General features: G+C 43.3%; 1 pseudogene; it reads left to right on the top strand.

The window, feature by feature from the left end:
• The first annotated feature begins 706 nt into the window (after positions 1-706).
• On the top strand, positions 707-17,034 carry LOC133019034 (CXADR-like membrane protein; annotated as a pseudogene).
• The last annotated feature ends 9,666 nt before the right edge of the window (positions 17,035-26,700 follow it).

Raw genomic sequence — 26,700 nt, 5'->3', positions numbered from 1 at the left:
CCCCACATCTGGCCTACATTATCTAACCGATGCATTCCTAGCCTTCTGTAATTGCAAGTTGTGTCATGATCTGCCTCCTGAGGAAATTCTTGTGGAATTGTCTTTATTTGACTGCCTGTTTTAAATTGGTCATGTCCTTACTCTTGCTTTCATTTTACTTCCCGTTACCCCTTGTTTAACTGGTACTTACCTGTTACCTCATTAGTCTTGCATGTGTTTCTTTCCATTAAGCCCCCAATACACTGCTCAAAAACTTAAATGAACAGTTTAATCACACATCAGATCTTGATGAGCAAATTATTCATGTTGAAAATCTTTACTGATGTAAATAGTATAATATGTTGAGATTAAAATGATGTAACAATGGTCAATCGAAACAAAAATCATCACCCATTGAGGGCTGGATTCAAAACTACACTGAAAATCAAAGTGAAAAATTGAAATTACAAGCTGATCCAACTCATAATGTGACCCTGCAGGCCTCTATGCACTTCTGATAATGTCTGGCCATGTTCCTAATGAATGGATTAAGCCAATTGCATTAATGCCTTCCTCATCCAGGAACTGCCTATGCACTCTGGCCACATGAGGCTGGGCATTGTCCTGCCACAGGAGGAACCCAGGGCTCACTGCACCAGGATATAAGGTCTGACAATCGAATTTCATCCTGGTACCTAACAGCGGTCAGGGTACCGCTAGCTATGACATGGAGGTCTGTGCGACCCTTCAAGGATATGCCTCCCCAGACCATCACTGAGCCACCACCAAACTGGTCATGTTGGATGATGTTACTGGTAGCATAAGGTGTGAACCTTACCCATGGCATCTCCAGACTGTTTCACACCTGTCAGATGTGCTCAGTGTGAAGCTGCTCTCATCTTTAAGGAAAACAGAGAGCCAGTGGCGAACCTGCCAATGCTGGTGTCCTCTGGACAATGCCAATCGAGCTGTACGTTGCAGGGGTCTCGTTTATAAAAGAGTGCGGATTCATACTTAAAGTGTTCATACGTACAAAAGCCGGAAATGTGTATGCAAAAGATAATTCAGATTTATAAAACCGTGCGCACGCTCACCTGAACGCAATGTTCGCTTTATAAATCACAGTCCACCTGGAAACGTTCGTACGTGGATCTGCCTCCAAATCCGCCCTCCACACGCCCACTTTCAACCATAAATGGTCAATGCAAAGCACGGCGTGGATATTAAATTATGCTGCTGACCAATGGGTGTCCACCTTGACTCCTGACGGAGTCTTGGCATCAAGCCATGTGAGGAGGAAGTGAAACTTTCTGACACTGACATGAGGTGTGTTAGTGAGGTGGAGGTGAAGAGTGACTTTATGGGACAGCAGTGATGTCCCTAATAAAGAAAATACACTGATACTGTGCCTCTGCTGTGGATAACATAATGTGTGAGATCAGAAATCGCTGAACCCTCGCTTCCTCCTCGTCCACAGTCACACATCGAGCAGAACCTTGCACCGGTGTCACGGCAGTATTTATTTATTTAGAGCATCGGAGATACTATTAATAAAATCTATTGAAGACTCGGCTCTGTAACTCCGCTGTTAAATGGAATCTTAACGTAATTTGCTGTAAGTTGTTTCATATATTTTTAAATTAAAAGGTTTGTGTCAGGCAAGCAAAACTAGGCTGTTGGTTTAAATGTAAATGATGAATAGGATCAATAATCTGCTTCAGTTCAACACCTCATTTCTGCATCGCCACTTTCCCGTCTCCAAAACGTTCATACGCATGGGTCAGAGTTTGCGTGGAAATACTTAAATTCTCCCGTCAAGTTTGTTTTGAAAAAGATCCCAACGTTGGCGTGAGAAATGGCCTACGCACGTTTCAGGCCCCGTTCTGTGTGTACGCAACAGTTATAAATGAGACCCCTGGGCTGTGAGTCAGGTCCCACTAAAGAACGTCGGGCCCTCATGCCACCCTCACTGAGTCTGATACAGTTTGGTCAGAAACATGCACACCAGTAGCGTGCTGGAGGTCATTTTTTTGGGCTCCGGCAGTGTTCTTCCTGTTCCTCCTCGCACAAAGGAGGTCCTGTTGCGTGGTCGATGTCCTTTTATGGCCCTGTCCAGCTCTCTTTGTGTAATGGCCAGTCTCCTGGTATCTCCTCCATGTTCTTGAGAGTCTGCTGGGAGACACAGCAAACCTTCTTGTGACCGCATGTATGGATGTGTCATCCTGGAGGAGCTGGACTACCTGTGCAACCTGATTGGGCTGCAGCGACCACCTCATGCTACCAGTAGTGACAAGGACACCAGCAGAACACAAAACTAGAAAATAATCAGTCAGGAAGGATAAGGAGAGAGCAGCTGCCCGTGGACACCACATGCAAAAACATTCCCTTTTTGGGTATTGTCTTGCCTTTGCTTCTTCATTGATTGATTGTCACTTTCATTTGCATTTTGATGAAATTGATTCACAATCACTTGTTAACTGACTTTGTGTTATACTGTGCCAGTGTGTGTCTGTCTTATCTTTACCCCATTACAAACCCATCCACTAATTTCATTTCCCCACCAGGTCATCACCTACTTCGCTGGACGGGTTTTTGATCCCAGTGAAGGGGAGCAAGGCCATGTAGCCTTTGCTGGAGAATACTTAAAAGCCGATGCCTCTCTGCTGATCAGAGACTTGTCTATGATGGACTCAGGAGAGTACAGCTGCAAAGTCAAGAATGGTGCACAATACCACTGGAGCACAATCAGCCTCATAGTGCTCGGTAAGAGACTGACAGGTCTTTGTCCAATAGGAGAAATCCCACACAGCGAGGAAACTCAAGCGAACTCTTTACAACTGGAGGTGTCATAAAATCCTGAGCCCACAGCACACTGTGGTACACTAACGTGTGAGTTTGAAAGTTAATCTTATTCACTTACTTGATTCTCTATCAAATTAATTGTAGTTTACATCTTCTGTGGTGCTCTCTCCTAATGAGTGAAGCAGATAAAATAGGTTAATTATGCATCAGTAAAGAACACATCAGTTAGTATTTCTAGCAGTGCCCATTTGGAAAGGGCTGTATGCTTGGCCTATGGTAATGTTGACAGCAGCTTTCTTGATGAAAGTGTAAAAGAAGTCCGCATGGCCCTGAAGCTTTATTCACAGTAAAGTAAAACTTCAGTACGCAGAGCCCAGTTGCCATTGTCATACACCCACTGTCATGAACTTGTTGCTCTCATGATCGACATTGCCACAATGGGCACTGGTCTCCTGTTAATTCAAAATCCATTCACTTTGAATGTATTTTATGTGACAATCATGCCAAATTCAACTCTGCGTTTCCTCAGGTCCTTAACAATACACATGAGAAGCCTGAACAAAGATTGCATTAAAGAGTTTGGGGAAATGCGAGCTACACACAGACAGAAAGTAAAGCTCTTTGAGTGACATCAAGACTAGAAAAGCTCTATATAAATACAAATACAAAATACAAATCTCATTGGACAAAGACTTGAGTACACATTCAAATAATTGTTTAAATTATTATTATTAAAGGCGACTGGATCGTAATACGTTAGGCATGAAGTGAGTTCTCACAGCCGTGAAACTCCACTCCTAACTCCACTGGAGCGATCTTCAGGTCTAACATAAAGGTTTTAAACCAGTTTTATCACTTCTCTACACCAGATGTCAGGAGTGCTGAGTCCATAATAAGCCTTGCTCTCCTTTCTAACCTTTCTTACCAAACAAAACTTGTAAGATAAAGATCTGCCAAATTCACATTTCCAGTGTGATATGCCACTATTTAAATAAACAGAACAAACCTTTTAGTAGGATTGATTTTCTTTAGTTTATTTATATGTGTATATAAATATCAGTGAGGATTTTCATGCAAAACAAAAGCATTGTAGTTCTTTGACTGTATGTTAAGGTGCTGAAGAAAACTGCATTTCCCCACAAAATTATGGGTGATGTTGGTCCTCTTTTGCTAACAGAAGGGAGAAGGGAATGGTTTATTTCTCAAACCCGTGCTTTTAAACAGACATCACAGATGTTAGAAAGAAAGTGGCATCCCACCAATCAAGATGCTTTTTCGGCTAGGCTGAAAGACCGGAAAACAGCCAAATAACATAAGAAAGCCCTCAGAAATCCAAGATCATCCTAGTATTCATCATTTATAGAAGTAAATAAGAAAAAACTAAGCTTCCTCTTCAGCAGTGTAGTCAGGCTAACAGAGCCATCACTGCACTTATCCATTCATTCCTTTTACTCTGAGCAGTAATGATTTGATGAGTTTCTTTAAAAATAAAATTGTAACCATCAGGGCGAAAAATTCAACACCTCCTCCCGATAAAAAGCAGAGATAAACTGTACAGTACAGATACCTTAGAATCAACTGTAGCATCAGGTTTATATTCATACCACTTTTCTTCCATAGAAAAGTTTTCAGATTTCTAATAAAATTTGCTTGTCTCTACATCTAAACTATCATCTTGTCAATTACAATCTATGCATACTCAACTTTTAAGGATTTTTTTCCAATAAGTTCCATATTAAACAAGATTAATATTTCTCTGTTAACTGAATATGTAGGTAGCTGTATTTAAACAGCCCACTTTTGACCCGGATGTTTTAACGTCCTGTCTCAAAAGGATAGCACCATACGGTCACAATACAGTAGATCACTTCGCTACCAAAGTACAGGCTAACTTTTGACTCCTAGAGTGTAAGAGTAGAGTATATCTTTGATAAAGCTTATAGTTAGGGCCCCTTTCCCCCCTCCCGTATTCTCTGTTTATCTGGGTCTCTCCCTTCTCTTACACCCACCTCTCCTATTTGCCCCATTTATCTCTGCTTACCAACCAGTTGAGGCAGATGGGCCCCATACTGGGTCTGGTTCTGCTAGGGTTTTTATTCTGTAAATTTTTTCTCTCCAAAGTCTCCACACCACAGTGCTCGCTCATTGTGGGAACTGTTGTGCTTCTGTATAATTTACTAAGATGTCACATCATTGCTCATTTCTCCTTTAAAATGCTGTGACAGTATACAGCCACTGCCTGTGAACGGCTGCCTGGCTGTGCTGAATCTATATCTCAATCAGATGATCATCAGCAACCTGTTGTGCCGTGGCCACAATCAGTTCACACCCAACGTGACGTGCACACACTAAACACGCAAATATCAAATATTTTGTAAGTATAAATTACAGTAGAAATGTTAGGATAGAGAAAGCACAATATTAAAGTAGTATTTTATATAAACCTCACAGCACTTACAGTTTGCAGTTGTCTATTTACTGAAAGAGTAAAGTCCAAACTTGCTCTTACATTTTACAGTGTGTTATGACTATAATGATATGATGTGAACATGTCTACTACTACTTTTTATATTATTTTAACCTCGGTTGATGGAAGCTAACTGTGTTAGTAGCTAGTTCTCACAGCGCATTTGGGAGCTCGGTGTTGTCAGTAGCCATTGTTGGTGGGCGTGTTTACACTCTTTCAGACCCACCTCTTACGCTCTTCCTTCTTAACCAAATATGTTAACATCCAACTCCAAACTGCAGATATGACGCAGATCCAATTCAAATCTCTCAGTTTCAAAACGAAAGTTCACAAACAAGTGGGTGACATCACGGTTGGTTCCACTTGGATGGAATTCAAAACTGAAGCTGCAAAAAAACGTTTTATTAAATTAAAAGTTTAAACTGTTAACCTCAAGGTTTCACTCAGGTTGATCAGATGAAGCATGGTTAATGTGATCACACTAAGTAGTGATTTGATTTGTTAAACCTTTTTTTAATGTATTTCCCGTGTCCGCATGAACAAGTGAACAAATCAAAATAATATATCTTAACCAGTAGGAAATATCAGTCTGCAGGAGAAAACTAGTGTGTGGGGAAACAATATTGTTTTTGTATGTAATTGTATAGTGTAGCCATCCAAGCCGCAGTGCTGGATTGAGGGAAAACTGTTGGAGGGTGGTGATGTTAAGATGAGCTGCAAGTCTGCTGATGGCTCTGATCCAATCCACTATAAATGGCAGAGGGTACTGGACAATGGCAAGCATGTTGGCAAGCTGCCTCCATTGGCACTGATAGGTAAGTCAGCACACAATGCCTACTGATTACAAAGTACATACAAACACGTATTAAATGTTACTGCATAAAGAAGAACATTGAGGCATGAAGCAGAGTGTCGCCACATATTGGTACAGCAGATGAGAGTGTGATTTTTCAGCTGTTAGTAAAACACTTGAGTCATCCAACCCAAGTGAGCGGCGATTCAGTTCAAGAAAAGTGATAGATTGTGGTCATATTTCAGCTATTTAAATGTATTGTTTTTTATAGCAACTCTACCAGTCTAAGCATAAATTCTCAAAAGCTCCATCTATTCTAATCAGTTTCCCTCTATTTCTGCTTCTTCCTGCCATACAGCCTCAGACTGTGTCATGCTAGGGACACACCGGAGGCATAAGTGCTGCAAAGCGCCATGAAATATGGTCCGTACTCTTTCCGTGCCCATGCTATCAATTGGGCTGTTCACAGAAGCTCGCAGTCTGCAGTGATGGTTTCGGCATCTGTTATATTTTTTGTACTTGCTGCGAGCGAATCGGGCCAGATAACACACTTATAATTGATTGTAAATTATATAAATGATATATTGAACGGACCATACAACAACCAGCAGAGAAAGCAGAATCGGGGGCTGACCGGCACGGACAAATGTGCTTCCGGTGTGAACAGCCAGGCAATTGCTCGCACAAGAATTGACCGTTTGCGGGGCTTCCAGTCCCGGTGTGTCCCTGGTGTTAAGCATTTACCAACATCTGCTTTTAAAAATAGAAGTAACTCACAATTATTTGTGTCTATTTTTAACAATGGCATAATAAAACAATACAATGTTTTGTCCTGTTTTTTCTTTGTTGAAACTTTAAGATTTGAAAAACCAAGAAATTGTTACATTGAGGAACTTGACCAAGGACAGCATTGGAATCTACAAATGCACAGCCAACAATGATGTGGGAGAAGAGAGCTGCACAGTGGAGGTTATGATGCACTGTGAGTGGACACCCTTTGCTGAACACTGAGCACTGCTGGGGCACAAAATTGCCACCCTTTAAAGGGGACATATTATGAAAATTCCACTTTTGTAGTGCTTCTACATGTTAATTTGGGTATCTGGCATGTCTACCGTCCCAGAAACTCTGGAAAAAAACAACTCCCGCGATTTGTTGTTGTGATGTCAGAAACTATACTCTAGATGGCCTCGAATGGGAATACACCAAACTAATACGTAATAGTTAAAAATGCCCATGTAGTACGCCCCCCCCCCACCACTCGAACCACCACTCGAACCACCCCTCGACCCACCCACTTTTTCAGTCCATCGGAGTCCGGCCGGCCGCCATTAAAGTCTTGCAAGCCTTGGAAACACTCGGATAAGCTAACTAGCAGCATCAGTCGACTTCCACACCCAAGATGCTCAGTGCTGGGCTGCACAAATCAGCACAAATGTCTTCATGTGACTCCAGCTTCAGAAGACAGAGCTAACCAGCCAGGGAGCTGGGTGAGAGGCAGAGGAAACAGAGCCTGCGGTTGGGGTGAGTTACCTGCCACAGCTCCCTCCTCAGCCCCGGCTCCGTGAACGCGGAGCCGGGGCTCCTGCTCTGCGGCTCCTGCAACGTGATCACGGAGGAGGCTGCCGGGGCAGAAGCCGCGATCTCACGATCAGCTGGGTGAGAGGCGGAGGAAACAGAGCCTGCGGTCGGGGTGATTTACCTGCCACAGCTCCATCCTCAGCCCGGGCTCGCACGGGGGCTGCTGGCTCCATGTCAGCTGCTCGCTTCTGGTGGATGTGTTTGTTTACGCCAGGGAGCTCCGCCGGCCGGAGCTCCGACCGGACCTGCGCGCTCCGGCTCGCACTAGCTGCCTCCACTAGCTGCCTCGCACCACCGTAGCCCGGAGCCATCGCGTAGCCCGGAGCCCGGCAGCCACCACCGGAGCCCGGGAGCCGCAAGCCGGCAGCGCGAACCCGGAGCCGGGAGACACCGCGAGCTGTTGGTGTTTTTTCCAGGTAGGAGCTGCGGAGCTTCGGAGCTGTGTTGATGCTGTGGACTATGTGCCTCTGCTACCTCAGCTGGCTGTGACTTGTTGGTGTCAGTGTGTGTTTACGGGTAGCAGCAGCAGCTAACGCTGGCTTCTGTGTGTGTGTTTTGCCCCGGCAGAAGCAGCATGAATAAATAGAAACAGCTTTTTGTCGGGAGCGTTAGCTTGCTGCTAGCGTTAGCCCCGGCACCTTCGTGCACCTCCGGAGACGTCCCGGTGTTGGGGACCGTGTCTCTGCCGCTGTGGCCACTTAGATGCTTTACGTGTATCAGCAGGAAGCTAACGGTAGCTAGCTGCTAGTTTGTGTTTAGAGCTCCAGCACTTTCTGGAATGGTTGCTTGTGAACGTATTTACAGCAGTATTGCATGTGGCCCCCTCCCGGGAAGCAGGGGAGAGATCCCATTTGGGGTCCTGAGTGGAGGACGATGCTCTCGGAGTCTAGCTTGTGTGTGTGTGTGTGTGGCGTCCCGGGCATGCCGCACGTTTACATAGAAAACAATGCACTCGGAGGCTAACCCGACTCGTAGCTTCTGTGTGTGTCTGTCTTTGATAGAAACTAGCACCGGAACGTGTTCAAGGACCCCCCCCGTCTCCGGTTGCATTGTACCCGGGCGCTCGCTCAGCGCCCGGGTGGCGAAGAGGAGGAGGAGGAGGGGGGGGGGGGGGAGCTGCGCCTTATAACTTTTGTTGCTCTTACAGATTTGCTCCACGCACCCCAAGCTGCACGACCCGGTGCCGGTCACCAGCAGCTCGTTGCCGCCTCCGTCGCTCGCTTTAAAATAGACTCATACCGGGGTTTTAAGTGCATTTCGCCGCAAAAGTTGCAGCAGTGTTAGCTTCCAAAGCTAGCCCCCACATCCCTTTGCCTGTGTGTGTGTGTGTCTGTGTGTGTGCGTGTGTGTGTGTGTGTGTATATATGCCCTGTATGAATAAATATACACATACAATTAAATACTGTATACACACATATCTAATGCATGTATTTAAATAAACGTACATCCTTATCAGAAGGTGTTGTAGTTTTAAAATTGTAGCTTCAATGAAGAAACACAACAAACAAATACAGAAATATATGTGTAGGACAGTGACTTAAAATTATTTTAACAACCTTAAATATGCTAAGGAGAGATTTAAGAAGTGAAAGTGGATGTGTGTGTGTGATTGACAGGGGGGGGGGCGAGGTGGTTAGAGGGGGGCGGGGCGAGGAGAGGGGGGGGGGGGGGGCGGGGGACTCAAAACAGGTCAATCTGAAGAGGGCTGTTTTAGACAGGGTATTTTGACCAAAAAATGTTACAGACATTTCATTAAGACCCCAAGGAACCATATCAACTTGTGGTAAAATGGGCATAATAGGTCTCCTTTAATTGAAAATAAGAAGCCACTTACTCATATATATTGTTTCCTAAGAAAATCTCAGCAGCTCCTTCACAGGCTGCAAATACTGGACTTCACTCGTTTCTTCACGTTCTTTTGTACAAATTTGACTTCAGCCCAGGTGATGCTAAAACTAGGACTAAGAACCAGGAGATGTACATGGAGGATACTAGTGTCCAAAAACAATCAATTAATGTCACATAAGACTGAAAATATGGAAAACTTGTATTGCTCACAGTTCTTAACTAGAAAAAGCATTGGGCCTCATCAAAACATGGTTCAAATACTTATCCTACGTTTTATTCCTACATTTGTTTGTGAGTATGTACAAACAACTCTCGTCAATATGTATAAAAAAGTGTGTTAATATCATGCGTAAACTTCAGCCCCTCTATTTGATAATAATTTGCCAGTCAATTTACAATCCAACCCTCATCTTTGGTAATGACCTCTGGGTAGTGGCCAATAGATTGAGATCGCTAATCCAAGTAGCCCCATCAGGTGGTGGGACTAGTAACAGTTGAGGTGGTTTGGGAATCTAGTCAGGATGCCTGCTGGGCGCCTTCAAGTAGAGGTTTACCAGACAAGCTCAAGGGAAAAGACCCTTTGGTAGCCTTAGAACTCGCTGGAGGGATTACATATACAAACTGGCTGGGCACACCTTGGGACTCCCTAGGAATTGCTGGAAAGCTTTGCTAGGGAGGGGGACATCTGGACAACCTTTCTTGGCCAGCTTCATATAATATCCAAGCCTGGATTACTGGAAGAATGGATAGATCAATCACCTGGAGACAAAATTCCATTGTAGGTCAATAATCTGAAAAAAGTTTACACGTTGACTATCACATAGTCATTCAAATTTAATAAGTCAAGCCAGCCATCTCCATGCACATGCCAACTGCACCATTTTAATTGTGTTCTCCCCTGGACATCTAAACCTTTAGGAGGAGGAACATTAATAAATTTAGAATTACATAATAATTCAAATTACAGAATTAAACAGAATAATGTAAATGGTAAATGGATTTGTATTTATATAGCGCTTTTCTAGTCTGATGAAGACCACTCAAAGCGCTTTACAGTACAGTTTCACATTCACCCATTCATACACACATTCATACAGTGCATCTACTTGCAGCACTTTGTTATTCTATGGTGGGCCGCTCAGGGTTCAGCATCTTGCCCAAGGACACTTCGGCATGCAGATGGTTCAGACTGGGAATCGAACCGCCGACCTTCAGGTTGAAGGACGACCACTCTACCCCTCAGCCACAGCCGCCCTGTGTCAGAGTATTTAGGAGGTATAATTTTTTCTCTCCAATTTAATAAAATATATAATCAACTTGTGGAATACTTGATATGACTACGACAGGTCCAGACCATTCGTATATTCTCAGTACCTGTAAAAAAATTCCAAATAGTAGAAAATTGGTTAATGCGGGAAGTTGTCCTGAAATGCTTTAACAGAAAACAAATGTGTTCCATGAGGTCTTTTAATTTCATCTGTGCTCTCACTTTTTAAGTTGTATTTCACTGTGATATTTGAAGTTCAATTTTGTTATACTCTTTCTTTTGCAACTGACTCTGTGTGTGCGTTGTGTACTTGTGTGTAGATGTAAGGGGAATTGGTGTGGTAGCAGGGGCAGTGGTTGGAGTGTCATTTGGTATTCTCCTCATCATCTTCATCATCTGGCTGGTGTGTCGCAAGAAGGAGACAAAGAAATATGAAGAAGAGACACCAAACGAAATCAGGTAAAGCCTCTGTAGCGAGGTGGTAAAGCGGGGATAGTTAATGATTGCAAACAACGCCACCTGGGGAGTTTCATCTCAGGACTATTATTATATTTTACCTAAGACAGCACAGGTTCTTTAGAATCCCTGGGGCAAGAGACGTGCTTAACTAATAAAGAAGTACTTTAATAAACAAAATACATATAATCAAAAACACACAAAACACACTAGACACTTGAATTAAAATGCTTGACCACTGGACAGGGCTGTGACTTACCGCAGCGATGAGAACCAAACAAAAGGGGAGAGGATTAATAAAACAAGCCGCCCGTGACACAGCACACCAAACAAAACGGGTCGTGAAGAACTCCCACCACCAGGAATTGGGTAGCCGCCTCCGGGCCACAGCACCTGACCACAACAAAAAGAAGATTAAAACAAGTTAAAGTTTAAAAACAAGTTAAACAGACAACAAACAAAACAACAAACCCTCCATGTGCCGTGAAGGTATAGCGTGGAGTGTAGAACAAAGATATTTGTAACCACGTAGGTCCATCGGCGGAGCCAAGTAATGTCTATCTCACTCCTAGCCTTTGTCTTGGTTACTCAGATACTTGAACTGCAGTTCAGGTCTTGTGATATTTAAAACAGTATAAAACCAGAGCTTCAGCAAAGGCCCCAAACTCCAGTAATGCCAGAACAGCAGGTCCACGTCTGAGACAAGGGGGCTGATGGTAGCCGACGAGGGGGCAGGGCCTCACCCTATCAAACAAATAATTTCAGTGATGGACCATAACAAATCAGCAATTTAGGAACTGATGGGACCATACGCACCACCGTGTCAGGCCAAGGCAGCGATTCAGTAACCCGGAGGGAGGGATCTTCTCAGCTTTAGCCGAGTCTCGTAGCTTAGCTGTAAGGTCTAATAATGTGTCAGCTCAGGCAAAGTAACCACGAGGATGGCAGACAATGCTACTTACCAAGCTGGAGGCTACTGCGACCGTCGACCGCTGAGCAATTCTGTGCCGGCCGCCAATCTCAACTGCGAGGGATATTTCTTCCATGCTGTTATGCAACCACGCTATGTTGCTCTCTAACCAGAATCCAGTAGAGAGACAACAAGCCAGAGGGAGGGCGAGTGAAAGGTGGCTGTCGCCTTAAATAGTGCGCGGTAGAGCAGCTGTCATAACCCCCCTGTTTTGTAGTGGAAGTGTGCATAGAAGAGGCAAATGGAACATTAACTTTTCAATGTGCATTATTACAAAGAAAAAAATTATTTAATCTATTTCCGGTTTCAAAATAAAATTAATATGGCTATCACCTCCGTGCTAACCTGACCTTTTTTTTTTTTACTGTCAATAACTGAATAGCTGTAACAACAGGTTACAAAATTATATAATTTAATCATTTAAATCTTACAATTCATCAATAAATAATTCACAGCATCCCCAGAAGACCATAAACGCAACAGATAAATGACAAAGAAAGAAAATCTACAAATGTTTGTTGGTAGATCCATTTTCAGAAGTAAAATTATGTTTGAGAACTTACTCATCAATTCATTAATTCAAATACATTTGAAGTAGTCATCCATAAGTACTTTTATATAACATTACATTACATTTAGCTGATGCTTTCATCCAAAGCAACTTACAATAAGTGCATTCAACCAACAACAAGAATCACGAAAGTACAATTTTCTTCAAGAAACCCAAACTTCAAAGTGCTATGAGTAAGTGCCATTTAAGAGCTACTAAAATTGTTAGTTTAAACTTTTATTCAAGTTATAGTTGAAAGAGATATGTTTTCAGTTCGCGGCGGAAGATGTAAAGACTTTCTGCTGTCCTGATGTCCATGGGGAGCTCAGTCCACCATTTAGGAGCCAGGACAGCAAACAGTTGTGATTTTGTTGAGTGTTTAGCCTGCAGTGAGGGAGCAACAAGCCGATTGGCAGATACAGAGCGGATTGAAAGGGCTGGGGTGTAATGTTTGACCATGTCCTGAATGTACACTGGACCCTATCCACGGAACGCAAGTAGTAATGTTTTGAAACGGATGCGGGTAGCCATACACACACACACATGCTATACTTTTTGTTTACCAGTCTACAAAAAGCTGAAGCGTTCATTTTATCTGTGGGGAAAAACAATAGATTAAGGGACATTGCTGTCTATGAGAAATTCAAGTAGCCAGTGACAAATAAAGAAGGCTAAAAGATAACATACTTTTCTTGTCTCGAGCTAAGTTGTATAAACATCACGTGCGATAGTGTATGTGTTCTATGGAAACAGGAAGCAAAGCAAACCTCGGAGTCATCGTTGGAAACATCGCGAGACTACCCAACAACAGTTACAACATAAGACTCGGAGTGGATCGCAGTGTGCTACGGAGCTTTCAGGGATCTCCCCCCCGAGCTCTATCTCCTACCACCATGGAGCTGCTAAACACACAATCCCTCACAAACAAATCCCTCCTCATATACCACCATATTCTGGACAAAGGGCTTGACTTCATGTGCCTAACTGAAACCTGGCATAGACCAGGGGACTACTCCGTGCTTAATGAAGCATGCCCCCCTGGCTATAAATACATGGAGAAGGCCCGCAGCTCGGGTCGTGGTGGTGGACTAGCCGTCATGCACCGGGCTGAGCTAAAACTGTCTCCTCTGCCAATGCCTGATCTTTCCTCTATGGAATGCCTGGCTTTCAAATGCAAATCTCCATATTCCATGACAGTGCTTCTCATATACCGTCCTCCAAAACCAAACCCATCTTTTCTACCTGAGATAAGTGATCTCCTTACCTCTCTCTGCACTATGTCAACTAACATTGTCATTGTTGGTGATTTAAATATCCACGTCGACAACCCCTCCTGTCAGTTTGCAGCAGATTTCCTGAGTGTGCTTGAGTGTCTTGGGCTGCAGCAGCATGTTGAGGTTCCTACTCACACCAAGGGGCACACTCTGGATCTGGTTATCACTGACTCTGCTTCCATCAGTAACCTACAGGTCTATGATCTCGGTGTGTCTGACCACAAAGTGGTCTCAATGGCCTTAACTTTTATGCTGCCTACTAATAGACCTAGGCGTCAAATGTCTTTCCGGAACTGGAAAAGCATTGACTCGGCGACTATGACCACGGATCTCCAGCTCATCACCTGCCCAGCCTCTGCATCAATGGATGAATTAGTGGAACTCTACAATACATCCCTGAGAAGTGTTTTTGATCTCCATGCCCCTGTCAAGTCACGTGAGGTCAATTTCTCACGCTCCGCTCCCTGGTTCACACATGAGCTAAGGAAAATAAAAACAGCTGGACGTGCCCTGGAACGACGCTGCAGACACTCTGGGCTCACTGTCCATAAACTGGCCTATCGTGAGCATCAAAGGGCCTACTCCAACTCCCTTAAAGATGCTCGCTCACAGTTCTATTCCGGGTTAATCAATAAAAACCCTGGCAACTCCAAACAGCTTTTTTCCACCATAAGCCATCTCCTGAAACCACAACCACCCTCTTCAACTGAGGCTACAGAGGAGCAATGCAACAGCTTCATTGACTTTTTTAGATCAAAGGTCAACACCATTCGCTCTCTAATGTCCAGCTCTCCATCTCTGCTTCCCTCTGACACCAACTCCTTAACTACGAGTATGCTGTCTCCTCTACATCTCGCTGAGGTTCAGGAGAGCCATGTTGAGGCAATCCTCAAAAAAATGAAATCCTGTACCTGTACTCTGGACCCGATTCCCACTGCTCTGCTCAAGGCACATATCCCCACTCTCAGTCCTTTCATCACCAAGGTTGTTAACCTTTCCCTTCAGTCTGGCTGTGTCCCACCTACTCTCAAGGTTGCTGTCATCCGTCCCCTTCTCAAGAAACCCACCCTGGACCCGGAGGTTCTAGCCAATTACAGGCCTATCTCCAACCTTGCCTTCCTGTCCAAGGTGTTAGAGAAGGTAGTCGCTTCTCAACTTCAGGACCACCTCAAACATAACAGCTTGTTTGAAAAGTTTCAGTCAGGATTTCGTTCAGCCCACAGCACTGAAACGGCTTTGCTCAAGGTCGCAAATGACCTGCTGATGACAGCCGATGCAGGATCACCCTCACTCCTCATCCTCCTTGACCTGACAGCTGCATTTGACACAGTGGATCACACTCTCCTCCTAGAGCGCCTCTACAACTCTGTTGGACTATCAGACTCTGCACTCAAGTGGTTTCAGTCCTACCTCTCTGGCAGAACTGAATATGTCTCACTGGGAAGATGCAAGTCCAGACTGCTCCCTGTCTCCTGTGGTGTTCCGCAAGGGTCGGTCCTCGGCCCCATCCTCTTCATTATTTACATGCTCCCCCTCGGTCGTGTCATCAGCAAACATAGGATGTCCTTCCACTGTTATGCTGACGACACACAGCTTTACATCAAAACTGCCCCAAACCCCTCTGCAGCCATTTCATGTCTCACCGCCTGTCTTGGGGAGATAAAGACATGGATGAGCAGCAACTTTCTCAAGTTAAACAGTAGCAAAACTGAAGCCCTCCTTGTTGGAACTCCACACCAGGTTCAGTCATCCTCCATAACTCAGCTCACCTTCGACGGTCAGGTCATACCCCTCTCCTCCACAGTCACTAATCTGGGAGTTAGGTTTGATTCTCACCTGACCTTTAATGACCATATAAAAAACCTGTGCAAAACCTCCTTCTACCATCTCAAAAACATCTCCAAACTCCGCCCCACTTTAACCCTGTCAGATGCAGAGAAGCTCGTCCACGCATTCATCTCCTCTAGACTGGACTACTGCAATTCCCTTTTCACTGGGATCACTGGCAAGAACATCCAAAAACTGCAATTCATTCAAAACAGCGCTGCCAGGATCCTGATGAGAGTCCGTAAATATGAGCACATAACACCAATTCTCCACTCACTCCACTGGCTCCCTGTCTCAACCCGGATTGAATACAAAGTCCTACTCCTCACCTATAACTGCATAAATGGACATGCACCTCCCTACCTACAAGAACTCATCACTCCCCAAACCTCCACCCGCACCCTCAGATCTACAAGTAGCTCGCTCCTTCGGGTTCCCAACACCAAGCTCCGCACCATGGGCGACCGGGCCTTTTGCTCAGCAGCGCCCCGCTTATGGAATGGTCTCCCTGACCACCTGAGGGCAACACAGACCCTGGACTCTTTTAAGACTGGCCTAAAAACCTTTTTATTCAAGAAGGCGTTTTTACTTTGAGTTGAGTTTTTTTAGGACTTTGTTTTTAACTATGTACTTGTGGCACTCTGAGATCCTCGGATGAAGAGTGCCTTACAAATAAAATGAATTATTATTATTATTATAACTTAAGTCCAAGATCTATTTTAATATAACCGAATTTCACTTTATCTTGAGTGTTAGCATTAACCTTTCCATTTCACATTGTTGGTAAATGTGTATTTAATCTGTTTAGGGTACTCTGTGAAATCATACAACCAAATTCTTATTCCAGGGAGGATGCAGAGGCTCCCAAAGCCAAACTGGTGAAGCCTAACTCTCTGTCCTCATCCCGCACTGGCAGCTCTCCCTCAGACACCTCCTCTACCCAGACTATGATACGCAACATGGGGCCCCGAGGCAAACATGGCTATGTTCCTGCTGTGGCGGCCCTTAAGGAAGACTGCCAAACCTCCGCCATTCCTCACTCTCCACCTGGCTACAATCTGACAGTTCACAAGACTCCTGAATCCTGTACACCGACCTCTATGTCAACCTTCAACTCCAACCCCAACAATCCCCTTAAACTGTGCACAGGGGAGCTGAACCACAAGGGGGCCAAAGCTGTTAATGTCCCTCCTCAAACAAAGGCCTTCCAAACTGTGTAGAAGTTGCAGACATTAAACTGTATTCACACAGAGGTAAAGACTGCTGCTGCCTCAGGAGATGGCAACCACCTAAACTAAAGAGTTATAGTCTTATAAAAATCATGTCATATCATAAAGATATATTCACAGTTTAGTGGACACTTTCAGCAATTCAACGTTTTATCTGCTTTCCTCTAACATAAGAAAAAGTATTCTGGTGTTATTGAAACATCAGTGTTATTTAGAAAGGGAGGTAGAGAACCTGAAGCAGCAGTTGGTTGCTAATGGAAAGACGCGATTGCACAGATCACAAAACAAGGGAATAACAAAAAAGGAACACTCAGTCATTTACAATATAATCAAACAGTCTTGAACAGTTTCCTTCAAACAATAAACCACTTTAAATCTATTGCAAATGAAAACACCTGCACCAATGACTAAACCACTGAAAATCTTATTGTCAAATGCACAGAGATAACATGAAGCAGTCACTGTCAATGAAATACTTGGGTCACAGTAGTAGTAATAGTTTCACTCTTGGTTTCTTAAAGTATAGACACAGATAAATGGCTCTGATTGTAAAAGATTTTATGCAGACACCTAATATATCATCAATGTATTTGAACACATACTTGGTTGCTGCTTCCTCTGTGTGGATTGAAAAAGAGTGTACAAATTCTTATGTATAGTATTCCCACAACTTCCCATTTTTATGGAATTCAGAACACTTTACTTGAGGTCTAATTATGGGAACGTAGTAGCAAAGGACTGAGGGCATGCCAAGCACAGACAAATTAAATCATCGTATATTGTAGGTTGCCAAGTTATAAGTTGTGACAGTAATATCCAATCACATTGGTTACTTTCACCCTCTTTAAACTTGGGGATCTCCTGGTCATGATTCACTGACAGTTTGGATATTTGCTGGAGTCTTTCTCTTAGGAAATGTATTTCTGCCAAGGATGTTTCAAAATATGAATGCAACACCTTTGTGCCATATGTACAGTGAGCGTAGATATAAAAATGTGACGTGTTCAACATATTGTGTTTTTTGTGAAAATGTTTTAAAGGTTAGTTCAGTTAAGATTAGCTTCTGAATCGACAATGATTACCCACAATCTGATAATAAACAATTTTTCTGCATATTCTTCATATTGTGACATGGTAATTAGATTGTGGTGGCAGTTGATTGTAATTAAAACAAGATTGCTTAGATACACAATATGCCTATGCACGTACACTACTCTTATTGGCAATACCTCTATCATTACAATTGTTATTACTGCTCCTTAGAGAGAATAGAGGGACATTGTTTGTCAAAGTGACAGGCCCCACGTCCCTTGACTTCACCAACCCACGCCCCTCGAGTCTCACCCGACCAATGAGAAGCGTTCATGTCACGGTGTCCAACCCCTTGGCCAATGAGAGGGTGAACCAATGAGAAGGCTCTACGTCATGGGGTGAACGTGACCAATGAGAAATCACTAGTTGAAGAATGAGACGTGAAAGAGTATATATTTATATTTATTCAAAAGCATAAAAAAGGTGTCCCGTCGTCTTGTTCCTGCCGGGAGAGGAGTTTGGAGTATCTCTGAAGATTAAAGGGTATCTCCTCAACGGCTGTGCCTGCGTAAAATACAGACGTACACATGCACAAAGACAGAGAGATGAATGCTTGACCCGTGTTTAATGTACAAATAAGGTATATCATGGTATATATAGATTCAAAATTAACTAATTAATCTCACATTTTGAAATTCATTTATCTAGATTAATCGCGATTAAAAGTTTTTTTTTTCTAAAGACTAAATCTTATAAATTAAAGAGTAATCACTTCAGATATTTTAGACACTGATATTTAATTTTTTTTTAAACACAAAACTACACACAGCTGTGTTTTCAAAGAGGCTCAGGCCTATAACTCCTACCTATAAAGTGCTAGCCAGGTAATTAAATATCATGTATGATCAATTGTGTAAAAAAAGAAATGAATCCAGCTGAGAATATGCCCAATGTCCTTGGGAAAAAAATCACTGCTTCTTCCTTCAGTGAAACATCCAGATTAGTAAAAAAAAAGGTGTAGTTGAGACACCATTGGTACTGTCATCTTTAACATTGAACAACACACACAACAGCATAACAAGTGGCCTTGGTAAACTGAACTGACATTCAAATCTTTCATGTTAAAGTGCAAAGAAACATGAAAATGAAAACAGGAAGATCGCTGCTACTTTAACTGAATTGTGCCTAATCATCTTTGACTTTCAGCCAATTGCTGAGACAGACAAGCATGTTCAGCTTTGTCAATGGACTCCTCCTCTTCTTCCTCTGAATCTGTATCAGAGGAGGCCAACAAGGAGGAAGACGTCCTCTGCTTTTTTGGATGCTCTGTCTCTCTTCTCACAGGTGCAGAACGCATCCCACCTTTGTCCTCTAGCATCAGGTTGCGCAGTAAAGCCCACACCTCACCTATTTCCTCTTTCTGGAGGCACTTCAAGTCCTTAAGCCTGGGGTCACACAGTGTCGCAATCTTCAGATTGGATGGGATCATCATTAGATGACTCCATCACCCTGGACAGGTGGCACTAGGCTGGTAAGACCACTGAACAGGAAACATACTGCTCTCCTCCCATTACTTCAGTCACATATCTGCAATAAAAGGTGCAGGCATGTTTTAATAAGGGCCTTAAAACAATCACTCACACACATGCACACAAACACAGGACGGGGAAACAGAAAAAAAGAAAATACTAGCAGAGTGGAAGCATAAGTGGAGAGAGAGAGAGAGAGAGAGAGAGAGGGAGCATATAGTAGAATATAGGCCTCACTCAAAAGAAAACTACTGTCAGACACGCAAAATCCCCTTCTTGCGTCACGTAGCCGGCAAGGCTGTGATTGGTCTGCTAACTACATCATTTCCGGAGTCGCATTTCCGGTTCATGCCCGATAATACAGGCGGAAACCACGGAAGATTTAGAAGAATGAATATGGACCAAATAGAAGAGCACTTGGCAGAAGAGATCCGAAACTATGACCACTAGTATAACCCGTCACTGACCGGCGGATTTGTCCGCCAGAAAAAGGCTCTGAGGAGCCGCCGTGGCGATGTAAATAAGCCCCTCTTCTTCGTGCCACACACGAAGAGCCGACTTCAACAAAAAGCATTACGGCGCCTATTGTTCTGGCGGGGAATTGCATGGCTACACACGCAACGAGTCCTGTGTCACAACTGCGTGAATAGCCGCAGAAGCATGCGCCGGCCTTTACTGTGTTCTTCTGCGCCCAACAAGGGCTACTCACGACCACCACATTTATGCCGCGTGCACCGTTGATGTTGCTGTCAGTCCGTCGCTTAGCAACCCCTCGTAGCTGGCCGGCACTCGTCCCTGGCAAACTGCTCGTCCCACGAAGCTGGATGGAGATGCTCACGGTCCCGGTTGCTAGCCGCGCTAGTCAGTGGCGTGGCTCCCTCATAGGCTGCCTCAAAGGAACCTAGAGCGTCCGGGTTACTCGGGCGCTATTTGAGCAGCACGTTCTCTTGCACAAATCGCCGGTGGCCTTTTTTTCGGTGGCATAACTGCTCGTAATGTTTCTTGTAGTTGTAGATTTAGATGTATTTATCTAAAAAACACGTTAAGCTAAAGACACACGGCTTCTTCTTCTGACTTTATGACCTGTCAAATTGATCGTATCAACTATGCGGGGGTTTGCGTCAGCCTAGTGGTGTGGTGGTGAAGTGCAGTCATGCTGCGGTCATGAGCGTCAGGTAAGCTACGGTCTGGCTATGTCCCGTGGTATGGTATCCTATTTTAATTTAACATATTTATATTTAATGGTAAGAGTAAGAGACCACACAGGGATGGATAATGAGCGTTATTTAACATTAAATTACAATGTCACATACAGAGGTGTCAAGTAACGAAGTACAAATACTTCGTTACCTTACTTAAGTAGAAATTTTGGGTATCTATACTTTACTGGAGTATTTCTTTTTCAGACGACTTTTTACTTCTACTCCTTACATTTTCATGCAAATATCTGTACTTTCTACTCCTTACATTTTAAAAATAGCCTCGTTACTCCGATTTCATTTTGGCACACGACCGCACCGGAGGGTTCCGAAAAAGGAGGAGAGCAGAGCCAGAGCTGCGCGCGGCGTAGCCACCTTCCTCACAGCATCCGCCCCGCCTCCGCCTCCGATGACGCGCCTATGCGCCTACTGTGAGGTCCGTCGGAGCAGGTCCGGCAAAGGCGCACGGAGGTGGGGTTCAGAATTCAGATATCAATCGCCCTTCTGAACAAACAACCTGCTCAAATGTGAAATCTTAAAATTTAATTTGCACTTTATTGTATTTTTATTTAATTTTATACTTTTTAATTGTATTTATTACCAAACTATGGAGGACCATACATGACATAAGTATAAATAAATAAATAAATAAATGTAGATATAAATACAGAAATAAATAAATAAATAAAAAAGGAAATAAATTAATTAATACAGAAATAAATAAATAAATACGTTACTAACAGAAATAAATAAATAAATGTCTTAAATATATTTGCACATTTATTTATTCCCTGATTTATATTTGTCACGTTTTCAATCACCTTATGCTAATGAGAAAGGCGGGCCTAACCGCAGTCTCATGCAGGATTGGTCACAGGAGTGTAATGATCCAGCCTTTCAATGCTGACTGGTGTCCAGTAGCTGTTTGCAGTGTTGTGCCAGTTCACACTTAAAATGAACTAGTTCAAGTTCAGAGGGTTAGTTCAGGTTATTTTTTATTGGGATGATTAAGGTGTCAGTAATCCTGACTGTGAGCGTCACGTCTCGTGTTCTCCTGAGCACAAGGAGAGCGCAGAGAGGAGGAGGAAGCAGAAACTCCTGCTCGGAAAAAAAAAAGCCTGCAGCTTCTGCTCTGCCCATGAAGCAGCTGATCTCTGAGCAGATGTGACCAGAGAAACTCTGTGTTTTCACTGTTTTACAAAGTCACAGAGCGGCTGCATCGAGGTGACGAGCTCAAGTCTCAGTTTTTGTCTCTGTGCGAGTGTGTGGCACTGAGGGGTGCGGAGCCCCGGTGCCTGTGTGCGCGCGTGTATAGCTCAGTTGACCAATCCTGCTCGAGACTGAGTTTGGGACCTCCTACCTCATTTACATATGAGACAATTAAATGTGGAATTAAATAAATGTTGAAATACATAAAAGTTGAAATAATTGTGGGAATAAGTTTAACACATTGATTAATTTACTTCTGTATTTATGTCCACATGTATTCATTTATTTCTTTATCTATTTCCACATTTTTTTTTTGCAACATTTTTATTTTTCAACAATTAATTGTCCATATGTAAACAAGGTAGGCGGTCCCAAACTCAGTCTCGAGCAGGATTGGTCAACTGAGCTATACACTGTTAAGGCGTGTTGTTTATCCTATATAATGAGAGAAGCCGATCCAAGATTTTGGTTCAATCAAATGTTTTATTTAAAGATACAATGAAGAGTTATTCATAGCTATGGACAATTATCACAGCCTATGCTAATTAAGTCAGCAGTAGGAAGATGAAAATGGCCCCGAACAGCAGGGGTTTGGTATAGTTATAACAGTAGATTTGATGTGATTGGTTATGAATATTTGGAGGGGAGTCACCGCAAATCACTTTGGATCTCCCTTATTGGTCCAGCCGCAGTCCCACGCCTCTTGTCACCGAATCCAGGAAGTTACATAGCAGCAGCTCTCCGTCAGGCACCTACGCTACTCTACCGGTTGCTAGGGCAACTCTATCTACCCTGACAGTCTGATGTTGTCTCGTAATTTAGCCTTGAGTAGAAAGTGTCTTGCTCCAGCCATCTCGGCTGCACCAACTTAACCATAACAAACTCTCTTCGACTCTCCTATCAGGACAGCTGTTAGACTGACCCTCCTTGTGACGTACAAACATTATTAGCAAATTCCAAATATTAAATATGATAAGCGAAAGGTTGAAAATAATGATTTGTATAAGGTAATGTTATTGACCCACTGCTCCTACCTCCCCTTCCGCCTTTATGAAAAGAGTCAGTGCCATTATGGTTTGAGAAACTATTATGGTGTCTGCTCCATCAAAACAATCTTGACTGTGAATGTGTAAACATTCGCATCCTCGAAACTAAATAATGTCATACTGACTTTGCCCCAGAAAGGACAGCTCCTTGAATTCTGTCTGATGTTGAATACAGCTAATGAAAATATGCTTTAATATCCAAGATGTTAATTATGAGGACAACTAAAAGATACATTATTGGCACTAAACAGCAACGGTTATTAAATTAATTTGTATGTGCATTATATATAGCTAAAACTACCTCTAGCTTTATTATTAAGAGTTCTTTCAGACACAACCTATAGTTAAAAGTTTGAAATTCCTAACAACACACACAGGCACACACAGGCACCGGGGCTCCGCACCCCTCAGTGCCACACACTCGCACAGAGACAAAAACTGAGACTTGAGCTCGTCACCTCGATGCAGCCGCTCAGTGACTTTGTAAAACAGTGAAAACACAGAGTTTCTCTGGTCACATCTGCTCAGAGATCAGCTGCTTCATGGGCAGAGCAGAAGCTGCAGCTGGTTTGTACCGAGCTGGAGTTTCTGCTTCCTCCTCCTCTCTGCTCAGGAGAACACGAGACGTGACGCTCACAGTCAGGATTACTGACACCTTAATCATCCCAATAAAAAATAACCTGAACTAACCCTCTGAACTTGAACTAGTTCATTTTAAGTGTGAACTGGCACAACACTGCAAACAGCTACTGGACACCAGTCAGCATTGAAAGGCTGGATCATTACACTCCTGTGACCAATCCTGCATGAGACTGCGGTTAGGCCCGCCTTTCTCATTAGCATAAGGTGATTGAAAACGTGAAAAATATAAATCAGGGAATAAATAAATGTGCAAATATATTTAAGACATTTATTTATTTATGTCTGTTGTTAGTAACGTATTTATTTATTTATTTCTGTATTAATTAATTAATTTCCTTTTTTATTTATTTCTGTATTTATATCTACATTTATTTATTTATTTATTCATACTTATGTCATGTATGGTCCTCCATACCAAACCACCTGTCATGTGTATTACTTATTATGAAATGCAGCTGATGTGGCACTGTTGTCTGAGACAAATATCCCTTCACGGACAATAAAGTATATCCTGATCCTGATAACACATCTTGCAAGATTCACGTTGTCATAGACACACACTGTGTGATCATAGTTGTAACGAAGATCCTAATTTCCCTTTATTTTGACATTTCTGTCCTCACTTCTATCACTTCCTTTACCTCACTTCCTTTTTCTCTTCTCCATATTACCGATTGGCTCTTGTTTTCACCTTCCATCATTCCCTCATTTACCTGATTGAGTTCAACTGTTCACTCCCTATTTAAAGACTGCACTCCCCTTCACTCCTCACCTTTGTATGGGGTGGCAGTGCTGGTAAGAGCTTCTTTGTTTATTCACTCTTCAGTTTTGTCCATGTTTCATTTTCTTTACTATGGACATTCAAACCTAATTTCACTTAGAATATAACATTCTGAGTTTTAACTTTGTTTTGCTTTCTTTCAGGTTCGCTCACCCATGTGTGTTTGTCTTTTCTCCCTTCCTTCAAGTGTTAAATTTAGAATTGAAATCCCTTCTGATGAATAAACCCCTTTTTTGAGCATACAAAATCCTTGACTAGTGAACACCTTATTCTGAACCTCCTATTAAACAATAGTAATAGAGAGGTCTATTAATCATGATACTTTGCTGATTACAATTAGATCTTTTTTATTTTCTTTAATTATTGAAATTTGTCAGGAGTGTTTTCCTACCGATGTGCTCCTAGCTCATGCAAGTACCTGTTGTGATGGGTAAGAAGTTTGACAGATTTATGTAAAAGATGGAAAATAAAGACTTTTTTTTTTTTGAGTGGGGTGAAGAGTGTGTAGAGTGTGTGACCCCTAACTATAGTACTGTTATATGCTGTGAATGCTCTTGTGCCTGATTTTTTTTATAATATGCTCTAATGTTTCAGCTCTGGTGGTTTCATCAGAGCATGTGCTGCACCTGTGTAATTGCAGTAGAAATCATATCAGGGCTAAATAGGTTTTTGAATGATGTGATAATGATTTGTCTCTGTTTTCAAGTAATCTTTAAATTTAATTTGGTATGTCATAAGAATGACCGTTGCTGACCACAGTGAAGCAGCCAGGGGAGAGGAATTGCCAGGACCCTCAGTTCCACACTTACCAACGCCAGTGTCAGCAGGTAATTTATCCTGAACAATAACTGCTATGGTGTAGTTGTTTGTGAGGACACATTCCCCCCCCCCCCCCAACCAAAGTCTTTAAAAACAGCGATGTTGCCACAATGATTATGATACAGTAATAACTTTGATACCGTAAAATATTGCTTCAAAATTCAGGGCTTCCAAAATGTCTTTGTTTAGATGACAAATGTAGTCTAACTCTGTAATGGAAGCTGATATCATTTGGAAGTTCCTTTGCACCAACCTCTCCCTTTTCTTCATTTTTTAAAAATTACATTTTCAGCATGGGTGAATGAAGTAGACCCCAGGAAAGCTTGCGAGTTGTTCCGAGAAGAACTGCTGCACCATAACGCCAAACGCCGACATCTCTTTCTGTCAGTCGACAAGTTTGATGCAGAAGAACAGGACAGCTCATTTATTTCATTTTATAAACAACATAATGTTCACTGGGCTGCTCCATTTAAGTGCAAGTTGAGAGTTATTACTAACAAGTGAACCTTTTTTTTTAAGGGGGGTTACCTGCCACGGTAACTCACATTTGGGGTGAGTTACCGTGGCAGGTAACTCACCCCAACCGCAGGCAGCCGGCTGCCTCCTGCCTGTGATCACGGAGCAGGAGCCGCCCTGTCACTGAGCAGGAGCCGCGGAGCCGGCAGCCTCCTCCGTGATCGCGGAGCAGGAGCCGCGGAGCCGGGGCTCCGTGATCACGGAGGAGGCACCGCGGCTCCGTCCTGTCACGGTGCAGCTTGTGATCCGCGGCTCCTTCTCCTGCTCGTGATCACGGAGCAGGAGCCGCCCTGTCACGGTGCAGGAGCCACGGAGCCGGCTGCCTGGTCCGCGAGGGAGCTGTGGCAGGTAACCCACCCCAACCGCAGGTTCTGTTTCCTCTGCCTCTCACCTAGCTCCCTGGCTGGTTAGCCCCGCAGCTAAGCCCCAGCCCCCTCCCTCGAGTTGAGGACTTTACCCTGGTCTCCTCCTCCGCCAGATTTTTCGTAGCCCTGTTATTTGCCATAGCCCCCGGGGGGGGGGGGGGGGGGGGACTCCGCGTAGCGTTTCTGACAGAGAGGAACCAGGACTCAGTTTGCCTGTGGTGACTCTGTTGACTGGTGGGAGCAGACACTGCAGCAGCAGCCCTAACCCTGCAAGACTGTCCTGATCTTGATCACCGTGAAACTATTGGTTTAGTGAGTACCACTCACTCATGTTTTTATTGATTTGTTGCAAAGCATTTCCTGTCATTGTGTTTACTCCAGATTTTGGCTGTTTATATTGTACCTTTCAAGATATCTTTGTATGTCACTCTTAAATTATTACTTTTTGTGAATGTCTACCTGCTCAAGAAAGCAGAACTTACTGCAGCCGAAACCACCTGTGTGACTGATCTTTGCCTG

The sequence above is a fragment of the Limanda limanda genome, chromosome 14 (genome assembly GCF_963576545.1).
Source record: "Limanda limanda chromosome 14, fLimLim1.1, whole genome shotgun sequence".
Lineage (NCBI taxonomy): Eukaryota > Metazoa > Chordata > Actinopteri > Pleuronectiformes > Pleuronectidae > Limanda > Limanda limanda.
Note: the sequence above shows the minus strand (reverse complement) of the source record. Positions and strands in the feature narration are given on the sequence as shown.